Here is a 12314-nt window from a genome sequence, read left to right as displayed (position 1 = left end):
TGAGACATTAGCTAGGTACATCATATTTGCATTATGTTCCTGACTAAATTTCGTGAAAATAATAATAAAAAAAGCACCATTCTACATCGGTTGACCGAAAACTGATGTAAAACGCCACAAAAACTACGACGATCATCCAGGAGAACCGATGTAGAAGTCATTCATTTAATTAAAAAAAGGCACCATTCTACATCGGTTGACTGAAAACCGATGTAGAACCCCACAAATACTACGACGGTCCTCCAAAAGAACCGATGTAGAATGACCACCATTCTACATCGATTGTGCCTTTAGAATCGATGTAGAATCCTCATGATTCTAAGACGGGTCTGACACCATGCCCGTCTTCGTACCCATGCCCTTCTAAGACGGTCATTCAATCGATGTTGTAAGACCTCAAGTTTTCAATGACTCCAACTACAACCACGCATCATAACCAATGTAGAAAGACCCTCAAAACCGATGTAGAAGGCTTATTTTCTAGTAATGACTACAATAGCGAAGGGAAGGTTTGAAGAATATAACAATATATAGTAAAACGTGAATAATATTGGTTGTTTAAAATAAAACGTGAATAAACCACGTGACGTTTTGCCATATACCATTCTAATGTTTTAGATTGTGATTACCATTAATATTATGAAATGTTAAAAGGTTCTAAGATTGTAAAAATTGTACACAAATAGATTATAATTATGATTACCACCATGGGATTTTAGAAATCCTCAAAATTAATGCTATAACCTTGAATTTGGTCTTGAGAAAAAGTAATACCAACAAACAAACATACATGATATGCAACTAGGTATGAAACTTTCCCGGTTTCTCACCCTTATCCTTTTTCCTGCCCCACAAGGAATGGTAGACTCGTGGAATGGAATAATGGGCCAATGGCTACAGAAGATAAATTATTGTATGGTAGGTGACTACGATTTTTCAACGTTCTTTTTTTTTTGGATACTATGATTTTCCAACGTTAGTTTATTTATTTGGTATTATTATTATTATTGTTAAGAATGGTAATGTTTTGACATCTCAATATTTCAAACATACATCAACAATTTTTATTTTTCTCTATTTTCTTTCTATCATACCAATATTTTTCTCTCTAATTAGGTGTCTACTAGCATTTGGATGTCGAATATATTTTTCCTATCTTTACAATGTGAAGGTTTAATCCATGATCAATCAGGCGGAGGCCCGAAAGAAAAGATAAAACTTATGACTATCTTGTAAATCTCATTCTCATTTATTTATTCTCTACCAAGGGGGTCTAGTCCAGTAAATTAAGTAAGAGGTGTGTGAGTGTTATAAACTCTTTGGTATCATGTCTAATTTCTATGGATAAAAAAAATTATTCTCTACAAGTAGAAATAATTAACTCTAATCATATTGGGTAAAAAAATTAAAACTCTAATCTTGTATGTTATTAGTGGTTAGATTTATTCAAATTATTTTATCTCTATTTCTTCAATATCTATTTAAGGTGGCACTAACAAAAATATTTCCTTCAAAGAAGGTTCTGAGGACCTTTTAAAAATGGTATAGACCCGTCTTTGAAGCTAATGTTGTGAAAAGTCTATACTTTCCACGATTGTTATGTGATCGTCTTGGAGGGATAATGTGTCTACGACGGTTTTAAAGACAAATCATCTTAGAAGAGGTATATTTTTTAAAACAAATTAAAAAAACATTGTTTCTAAGACGATTTTTGGTCAGAAACCTTCTTAGAAAGTGGTCCTTCTAAGACAGTTTTTTTTCCAAAAATCGTCTTAGAATAACCAAATTTTAAGACAGTTTTAACATGAAACCATCTTAGAAATTATATTTTTTATAGAAAAATAAAAAACACTCATTTCTAAGACGGTTTCCATTGAAAATTGTCTTAGAAAGGGTTGTTCTTTTTTCTAACATTTCTAAGACGATTCCTGCACATAACTGTCTTAGAAAGGGTTGGTGTTTCTTTTTTCATTTTGATCCAACAACCACATGAAAGGGTTGGTGTTTTATCATTAGTATGCAAATGCCAACATTGACTTTTTAGTTTTTACATGTATATAAACATCTCAAATAACAAACATTCCCAAAAGATTTAAAAACAAATACTCTCTTAATTAAGAAAAATAAAATAAAAATAACTCTTTAAAATAAAAAAAAGTCAAATATTAATTCATACACAAAGTAAAGCCTTAACATATTTAAAATAGATTTACCATCATTAAATTCTTCACTCTGACTTCCATCATCGTCACTGTTATCCTCTTCATTATCATTGTTTTCATTATTATTATGACTACCTTCAACCCGATTGGAACTAGTTTCAACTAAAACCTTCGTCTTTGTAGGTGGAGAAGATGTATAACTACTTGTTGATCTTTTACGTGAACTTGACACAATATTTCTTAGATCAATACCCTCAAGTTCTTTGGCTCTCGCCTTCTTCCTTTTTACTTCCTTGATTTATGAGTAAATGAGAAAAACAAATAGAATGAAATCATATCAAAGGCTGCCGCATCTGCAGCTCAATGTAGACATTACATTTAAGATTACCCAATAATCAGGAAAACTTACATTAGGCCAACCCTCCTTAGAGGTCGACTAAAATTACATTACCCAATATCTAGTTTTAGATATTAGAGTAACCTACCAAACTTAATTTTTTTACAGGACAAATACTCATTTTAGTTTTACATACAAGTGTGCCCCCTCCATATAGGTACCATTATCTTTGACTAATTAAACTACTTAAAACAATGATATCCAAATACAATGGTGTAGAATGATACTTGTACAAGGAAAACAAGATATATCAATAAAAATGTCCACTTTTTTTTTTACAATTTTTGATGTTAAGTTTCACTCCAAAATAAACATACTGAATGAAGGCAAGGCCTTAAGAACATGACATAGATCAATTCATTTTAAAGTATGAAAAAATTATGGGACAATTTAATAATTCTTATATTGTACTCACTACACAAGTAATTAAGTTTAGTTTCTCGCATCACAAATTTAATCAGAACTAAACAATTATTATGAAGGTTTTGCATGCAAAGGTTTCAATCGTTTGGGTTGTATGAAAGAAAATTGGTATAGTTGATAACAACAACTCCAAACCTAGACAAAGGGATACATATTTTATTCAATCAGGATGAAATATTGAAGCTAATATACAAGGATGAGGGAGTACTAATAAACATGAGGTCACCCTTTTCAGATTTGAAGACAGTCATTCTTTGGACAGTATTTCCTTCAACAACTTAATTAGCTGCACTTCTCGTTTGAATTCAGGCACTTGCTTGACTTTTTTATTATTATGGGAGGAACACTGATTATAATATCAAACTATCATCCTAGACAAAGATCCCGGTTCATAAAAAGGAATCCATGGAAGAAAATTACCTCATTACACAAGCTTTACTAAAAGACTTTAAGTTCTCCACACATTTACCATACACAGGAGTTGAGACTTGTTTCTTCTGTAGTTCAGGGAAAAAAGAAAGATATATATATAAGTATTAACCAATGAAATATACTCATACATCTAACTTGTAGAAATTGACAAAAAAAATTGAAAAAAGAATTGTTAATCAACCAAAACATTGTGATATGATTGTTCAATAATTATAGCTATGGCCCTAAGTCTTCAAATTATACCAATCATTTTTATTTGCAATCAGCATAAGATCAATAAATTAGTATGACCTTCGAAGGTTTGTCTAGTGATGAAGGGGATTGATCATCTTCAGAGTTGTTCCTATTATCTTCTTCAATCTCTCTCATCTTCTAAGGTTGTTTTAGCATATTTGACCTTTTTCTTATTAGATAGATAAATCTCCTCTCCTTTACGGTTCTTGGGTTGGACAAAAGTCTTCATGTTGCCTTTTGGAACAATATTTTTCATAGGTTTAATTTCATCTTCCTAATCACTCTCTTCCTCATCAGTCTGCTTATCTGAAAAATCAGAGTTGTATTCACTGTTGTCCTTTTTAGTTACTTTGGTATCAGGTTTTTTCTTAACAATTGTCTTAGCATTATTTGAAGGTTCAGGAACTTCAGGAAATGCTATTAGCTTTGCATTTAAAAGATGCATGGTAAGCATCAGATAGTGTGTGTTTGCGCTTCTTATGGGCATGAATGAGACTTTATAGATTTTCCACTCACCTCATGAAGTTGTTGACTTACAAACTTCTTATAGGGATCCAGAGTAAATTTTTCAAATTTAAGACCTTCCTCCAAGAGTCGACCAAGACCAGCCATATTGATTTTCCTAAAATTAAGAATTACAAAAAGTAGCCCATGTAATACCATAAGAACTACAGGCAAAGAATCAGTTAATATGAATAAATGTATCAAAGATAAGGACATGTAGTGCATTGCCATTTGTCATAAAGAGAGGTTTCAATTATAAATAATTGAAAAAATCAGCAACATACTTAACATTAGCCTTTATGTATGAAGATCTTTTTGTCACAAAATCTACAACAATGTATGAATGAATTCAATGGAATTCAAGAGCTTAGTATTAACAAAAACTAATTTTCACCAACTAACTAGCTTCCCCTTATCATCTTCTGCCTCTATGTATAACAACATAACAAATTACTTTTTCTAACAGATTATAATGTATAATCTCAAGTAACAATTACAAGTTAACTAGGGCCTTCCTAACAGTATATATACTACACAATATTACCCATGAAACACCTGCATACACTTGTAGCTCAGGAAAATTAGGAGACTAAAAATGGCCAACCAAAAGGTGGAAAAGAGTATAATTAATCCTTAGACAAACGAAAGTTGAATTTGTAGGTTGTGAAGTAATTACAAGAATAGCATCACGAAACTAATCTTCAAGTAGAGAAGGTCACAGTGCCAGATTATAGTAAATTTAGCCTAGCCAATACAAGAACAAATAAAATACGAATTATACTTGCAGCTGAAAAAAATCATTCATGCCTTGATGCTTTTACTACACTAGACAAAATGCTTGGTAGTCCAAGCAATCTCTTCTCCAAACATTCTTTTAAAGTACTTTTGCTTGATATCAAGATTGCCCCATGCTCAGCAAAATGTGTAGACACCTCCTTTCTTCTGTACAAATCCCCAGACTCCACTTTGGTGTTGACAGAGAAAAACAATGGAGTACATTAAAATTAGAAATGAAATCGTTAAGCACAACCTTTCACAAAATTAATGTCTCCATTTTTACTATGCACATACCACTAGCAAAAAGGCACATTGTCTATGTTTCAGTGTTTGACAATTTTGGACAAATACTCTTGTGAATAGGCCTGTCGGCAATACTATGAAAATCTCACCTGGATTGAGATGCAAAATAGGCAGTCTGGAAGCACACAAAAACACTTATCCTATCAACACAACTACGCATTGCAAATGGAAAGCATTGTCCAACGACTTTGGTGTAGACAAAGTTGATTAAAAGAAATATATATTAATGTTGAATGAATTGTCAACAATTTAATCACTTTGTTTATAAATTTTACAATAAACATCAATTACACCTTATTGGTTCCTCCTATATCATCTGAGGGTTTGTAACTGCATTGTTTTTTGTTGTAAAAAATATGTTGTCCATTTCTTGCGAATTGTTGCTATCACCTTCATGTCTAACATTGTTCCATCACCAAACCACTACAAAATTTAAAATATACAAATTAGTCACATACATGAAAATTATTAAAAAGTGATATGAAACTAACAATTCAAACTTGTTACAGTAAATCTACAATGCTCCATTCATTCTTCAAACCCCCACTGACTATATTCCACATCCAAGCATGACATAATAGCCACACTCATAGTCTCCGGTTTGAACATGGCTCTAAATGAAAACATAAAATTTATTTAAATCGCATAATTACAAAGTTACAAAATGTCACTAGTCAGAAAAAAAAAAGCATTAATTAAATGACTAACCTTTACTTCAATTTAGGGAGGTGCAGGTTGATCAAATTTACCATCCAAACTAGTGTTTAATGTCATCATTGCACTGGTTACAAAAAAACATAAATGTATATACGAGCATAAATGTATTTACATTTCCTAATGCATAATAGAGTAAATGAGTTATAATTTACAAATTAACTTGCTAATTGCAGCTTTGATATTAATATTAGGCTTCTCACGCAATGAACAAAACCAAACAACGATATTGTCCCTAAGACACACAACAACAAGCTGCCAATAGGCCTTGAATTCCACACCTATAATTAAGTACGTATAATGCAAACATTTTTTTAATTAATGCTCTTGATAAAGTTTACTTACTGATTCAAGTAAGCTCCTAGGTACACCTCTCATATTGAATCCTTCACCCATGTTTCAATGTAATATTGACAGTCATCACGTCTATCCTTTGCATTGTGTATCTACTAGGCTCAAGGAAACCATACACCAAACCATGACCCAAGCTTGTACTCTAGTTATCCATAACACTATATTGAACATTTGAAATGAATACTATTAATCATATATGATAACCAATACTAATTAATAGTTAAGCAAAGCACACGTTGAAATTTAATTTACTTACATCATCCACAATTGTAGTATAGATATGTTCAAACATTTGTCACCTGATATTATTTCATTCAAATCAGAAAATGTTATGAAGAATGATGCTTGTACATTAGGAATCCCAAATTTTGTCTCATCCCACAGCAACTCAACAGGCTTCTAGTTTATACAAGTTCTTAATCAATTCAGCCAATGAATCCTCTACATCAACAATATTGGACCTTTCTTCAGGTTCACCCAGTTTCTTTTGAGGAATCTGTGAATCCTATATGGTCAATGTAAATAATAATTAAGCTAATGTTGTTAAACAATTTTTAACAAAATAACATTGACTTAATATTGTTACAGAAAAAAAATTACGTCATGGGATACAGGTTTCACATCATCTGCATAAGAGATGTTGTGTGTGGTAGACATCCCATCATATACTTTTCCCAATACCATCAGCCATGTACAATGATCACTTACTACGTACAACCCCATAGTATGAAGATCAACAACACAAGGCTCTTCCCCTAATGGATTTGCCGCAACTTCAACACAACTACCCTTGGTGCTGATATGTGCACCTAATAATTGTATATCCGCCTCAACCGGGGGAGAGTGATGTAATGACATTTGGAATAACTCAACTTTGATTGCCTCCTTAAACTCTTTTCTGGTTTTCTCCAAACTTTTCTTGTTTTCTACTTCAAGTTTTTTATCATGTCAAGGAATTGTTGTAGGTTGATCCATGCAGAGGTATTATTGGAGGCACGTGACACCTGTCCAAAATATTGACTAATGGTCGTACCAATCCCTGTTGCATGAACACGACCTAGATGCTCTGGTCAGCCAATGGCAGTATTCAATATGTCATGAAGACCGTGGGGGACAAAGGTACCTTGTGTCGTCTCTTCTTCTAAAGAGTCCTATAACAAGCATGACATGGATATAACACATGATGTCAGGTTGTTCTTATTATATATATATATATATAAAACAAAACCCTTCAAATTAAGCCTTATCATGAACTCTCTATTTTATCAAATATTTATTGGGCCATGTTAGATGTCATTTGCCCATACCACTTTGTGCGGGTCATCTTCCACTTCACATGTCTTGCAATGGAGGATGGAGGGTCGACAATCATTGCTAAATCCCCAGTATTCATATCTTCCTGTTGTCGTCACTTCCTCTTCTCTTCCATGAGATTCTTTTCAAGCAAATCATAACTCCCACGAGACAGTAAGTGGGGGCAATCACTGTATTTTTGAATTTCTTGAGCCTTTTTTGTATACCCTATGATAAATTGTAATAAGTTACAACACACATTAAAAAAAACCATCTACATGAATTTAAATTTAAAGGAAAACCCATTGAGACCAAACCTTCTAATTAGGGGTTTGACAACTTTTTTCAAATTCTTCCCAAGTTTGTGGATCCAGACCATACTTAACAGAAGGATCCTATTTTTCTTCACCCTCATTGGCAGCATATATGTATTTAGTGGTCAGGGAAGACTTAAATTGCCTCCATCTAGTGGCAACTGTCGACATCATCTTCTTGGCAATCGAAGCTCTGGAATATCAAATTTCCCTACAATTAAAATTTTTTTTCTAACAGTTATTAAATGACATTGTTTTCAACATAAATTAGGAAAAATCAAATAAAATGGATAATTAACTGGACATATAAAAATGTCATCCCATATTAGGTTATATAAAGATTTGGGGACAACTTTCCAATTGGAGTGAAAAATTGGAATCTTTTCTTGAGCTACGACTCTTGGATAGTTGTGGAACTTTTCTTTATGTGGGCTTGATTCTCTCCCAATGGTAGAGTTGACGTTAACCGTTGGCCTTGGCTGATCCAAGCTTCTGACAGTCAAGCTTCTTAGCTGAGTCGATTGTCAACTCCTCTAAGACGTAGCTTCCGAAGGATCATCTGAATGCGAAGGGGACCTTGGGGGTGTTGTCATACTCCATGCAAATAAAACAAATTCATTAATGTACTAAAAACCAAATAGCATGTAGGTATCAAATTGTAAATATGCACATTAAAAAATTGATTACAATTAATGTAATATGATATACATTACTTTGATATTAGTTACGTTGGAATGTTCTCTCATAAACTTTCGTCATGATCATTACGATTTGCATGTACATCATCAACCTCATGTTCTTCATTTATGGAAGGCATTCCTTGGGAGAAAGTAGGCATCTCAGAAATATCTAGGGCTGAAGCATTATTTAGGTAACTGATACCACTTGTTCTTCCTTGTAGAACCACTAACTATCTTGAGCCACAAGGATCTTGGACGTAAAATACCTATCTGGCTTGTTCTACCATTATGAAAGGTTCGTCCTTGTAAGCCACCTTATGGAGGTCTACTAAAGTAAATCCCATTTTATCTTAACGCACATCAATATTTCTGTTAGCCCACTGACACTTGAAGACAAACACTCTATATTCACTATAATCAAGCTCCCATATTTCTTTAATCACTCCAAAGTAAGGCATGGATTCTCGAATTGGGTTGTTATCTGATGCACTACAAAAGTGTTCAGAATCAACCTCAACACTGACCTCACTGTTCTGCATGCTACTTCTATCATCCTGTGACTTTGTGTAGAATGAATAGTTGTTGATATCATATCCCTTTCAAGTGGGGACATTGAGATTTGGCCCGACAGCTAATATTCTTAATGTTTTAGAAGCAGTGTTATCAACAAAAATTGTTTCTCTAAATCAGTTGATGAAAGTTCTATTATACTCATGCAATTTTTGGGTGAGTAGATGTCACATTTTGTTTGTGAGTATCTATGTATGGAAGAACCTCTGTTGTGTTATCCAATATGTATAGATGCGCTTGTGATACCTCTTAGTGACCCATTGTTACAGCATTGTATTTTCTTATACCATTACCTCCCTGTCTACAGTCATGACAACTTTTAGAAAGGCCAACAGGTTTACCTGTTTCTATGTACTCTAAACAAAACTCAATAGCTTTTTCAGCAGTGTACCTTTCAACAATCCTTACTTCTGGTTCGTATTGATTCTTGGTATAACCATTTAAGAACTTTATGTAGTGCTCTAATACTAAACTATATACTTTTCCAAAATGTGATTTTTGTTTCTATTTTAGAAAAGTTTTACTTAAAAATGGTTATACAATTGACAATGATCATATTTTGGACATAAGAAATTGCATTGTATTTCGAATTTCTTTCTTATATTATTTGTGAGCACTGGGTTACATTAAAGCAGAACAAAAAAAAAATAATATCCCAAAAAGCACTCTTCTAAACATTGAGCTTGATGACAACAATTATACGTTACAATCATGAACCAATCTATAATAGTTAAGAAGATGTTGATTCATCATTCCAAATTTGTGTAGCCTGGGGTGCATCATTCCTGCTTTCGCCAAAACCTTGACACCTGAGGTCCTCCTTTTGCTTTTTAATCCATTCAATTAACACTTCAGGTGGAGCAGGCTGCATAATGATTATCTTAGTATTTTCAACTGATGTTCTCTGTGCAATTGTCTTTGCACCTAACTGGAAATATGGAATTGTTTAATTATCAGTAAAAAAACACTTTACTAACCATTAGACTATAATAACATTCAATATTTAACATACCTCTTGTGCCACAGTTAAGAACTCCTTTGAATGAAACATCCTTAGCACTTGCTTGTCATGACAGATTTGATGTACCATATATGCATGAGGATAATTAACAACATCTAGAAGACATCTACCTTCAGCAATTTCTCTTTCTACTAAAAATAGAAGATGTTTGTCGATAAGTGACATTACCTATGTTGGATACACTCTAGAATCAGAATCCTGCATGAATAAGTTAGCAAAGCAACTTTAGGCAGCATCAGTTATACTATTAAAATCATCACATGTCCATGACAAATCTATTACTACCTCAGTTGTCAAAATAAGATTATGGCATTCATCATTGAGTAACTTTGCTACATCAAAATTTGGTAATTTTAACCACGAAGTTCCAGATTCATCATAAACTTGAGCTATTAATGGGTATCTATAAAATATTGATGATGTATTAGTGTTCACAGGTTCAACATGGATGCAAAATAGAATGTATCAATTAAATATGTTTACTTGGGAATAAGTGGAACACAAAGTTCAGTCTGGTAATGTCTGGTGTCATCATATTTGACCAATCGTTGACCATTTTCTAACTCCCACCAAGGATTATTATCCATGAATCCAACAATTTTGACCCTAACAACACATAAATTATCCTTTAGATTGAACAACAACATATGCATATATCAGGGAAGACCATATTACCAACTTCAACAATCCAACTAAACGATTGTATATCAAGGAGTAAAAATATTGACCAATCCAAATAATTGCAAATCTGCAATCCTTTTGTGGGCATTAAGAATCAGAAATGTGAAATACACATCTTTTGCAATTGGTCCAAGATTAATCACATATGCTTTGTCAGGATAACTCTGTTATAACACATGTAACGTTAATATGCACTAAAAGCATAAAAGAGTTGACAAACAAAATACGAATTATGCCAAAATTACAACTGTAGTATATACACAGTAAATAAATGGATACCTTATTCCAAAATTAGGCATGGTTGGTAACCTTGGAACCAATAATATGTTACTGACGTTGGCCACAATTTCAACATATGTTTCACCTGTTTCATTGACATGTATTTAGTTAATTGACACTTACATATGTATGTTGTATCATCAACCTACAACAACTCTCAAAATTAATATCAATGCATATCATGAGTCAATGCACCGCATCCATGCAGTCTGCTATGTTGAATTGCCAAAAAAGGAGCAAAAACATTACTATCTCTTACTAACTCCATTAGTACTTTGACATATTCATCACAAAAAACACACTCAATAGTGTTCCTACACAACAATACATACAATTGAGTATAAGACATTGGGTATTATACAAAATGTAACCTTAAAAAAGTGAATCATACTCTCCATCAGTAACGTGAGCAAATATCCTTTGAATAGTGGTGCCATTTTTTACAAACTTTTCCACCAATGATATTGCTGAAATTCACCCAGCTATGTCTTTATCACATACAGTATTAAGCAAATAAAATCACCAACATGCTCATAACATTATACCTAAATCCTATTATAATAACACAACTACTATACCAATGCAATATCCAGGAATTTGAAAAGCTTCAGTAAAGACTCCTAATGGAACTGGTCTCAGGCAACATAATTGATTCAATGATTCAGATATCATTGATGTAACAACAGAGAATCTTGTTATTTCAAGCTTATATTCATGATTTGCTAAGCGAAATTCAGCATCGTTCCTCAATACACTAACATTCTACAAAATATAGAGCTTTCCATGTTCCATGACTAAACACAGCAGATTCCAAATATCTTCTCTTATAGATGTTTCAATTTGATCACCTTTATTACATATAAAAATAAAACTTGGTGTAAGGCAAAAAGACAATTTTGTCTTATATTAATTAAGACACAAATAACCTATACACACAAAAAATTCATACCTGGCTATCAAACAAAATCATTTCGAACCTCTCAATTGCATTTCCATTAACCTGGTTAACTGTTTTCCATAACTTAATGACTTGAGCCTTCACAACCCAACAGGTAATACAAGGAGTAATAGCCTTCACTAGGATTAACATGTATCCTGAAACTGCCATCAGCTTAGCACAAGGGTGTTTCAAGGGCTGTTGTGTCGTGTGCTTCTAAAATCAGCTTGGTGAAATCA

This window comes from Glycine soja, chromosome 17 (genome assembly GCF_004193775.1).
Source record: "Glycine soja cultivar W05 chromosome 17, ASM419377v2, whole genome shotgun sequence".
In the NCBI taxonomy this organism is placed as follows: Eukaryota; Viridiplantae; Streptophyta; class Magnoliopsida; order Fabales; family Fabaceae; genus Glycine; species Glycine soja.
Note: the sequence above shows the minus strand (reverse complement) of the source record.